General features: G+C 36.2%; 1 protein-coding gene and 1 long non-coding RNA gene across 5 annotated transcripts in view; both read right to left on the bottom strand.

Annotated features, from left to right (window-relative positions):
• Positions 1-307, bottom strand: part of il1rapl2 (interleukin 1 receptor accessory protein-like 2) — a gene marked incomplete at its 5' end in the record, with an annotated part of 503103 nt that overhangs the window by 55647 nt on the left and 447149 nt on the right.
• LOC116685930 (uncharacterized) overlaps positions 1-307 on the bottom strand; it is a 9748-nt gene that overhangs the window by 8776 nt on the left and 665 nt on the right. The window lies entirely within an intron of this gene.

Raw genomic sequence — 307 nt, 5'->3', positions numbered from 1 at the left:
GATGTTCTCAAGTACTGTATACTAATCATATTGGTGCACACTCTTCTTCAGGGCTGCAGAGGTGCATCTTTTCTGATTAGACTGACAAGGTGGTCAGTCTAATCAGAAAAGTTGCCATGGTTAACTCGCAATTAATCGCACATTTTTATCTAGTCAAAATGTCCCTTGATTTCTTTTTGTGTCATTTTTTCTCATTTTAATGTTCTTTAGTGACGGCTGAATAAAGTTTCGTGAACCAGTGTCTTTGTATTTTGAGTCCACTAGATGGTGCTCACTATTTAAACAATTGGTTGAGAATATACTGAAT

Source organism: Etheostoma spectabile, unplaced genomic scaffold (assembly GCF_008692095.1).
Source record: "Etheostoma spectabile isolate EspeVRDwgs_2016 unplaced genomic scaffold, UIUC_Espe_1.0 scaffold273, whole genome shotgun sequence".
Lineage (NCBI taxonomy): Eukaryota > Metazoa > Chordata > Actinopteri > Perciformes > Percidae > Etheostoma > Etheostoma spectabile.
Note: the sequence above shows the minus strand (reverse complement) of the source record. Positions and strands in the feature narration are given on the sequence as shown.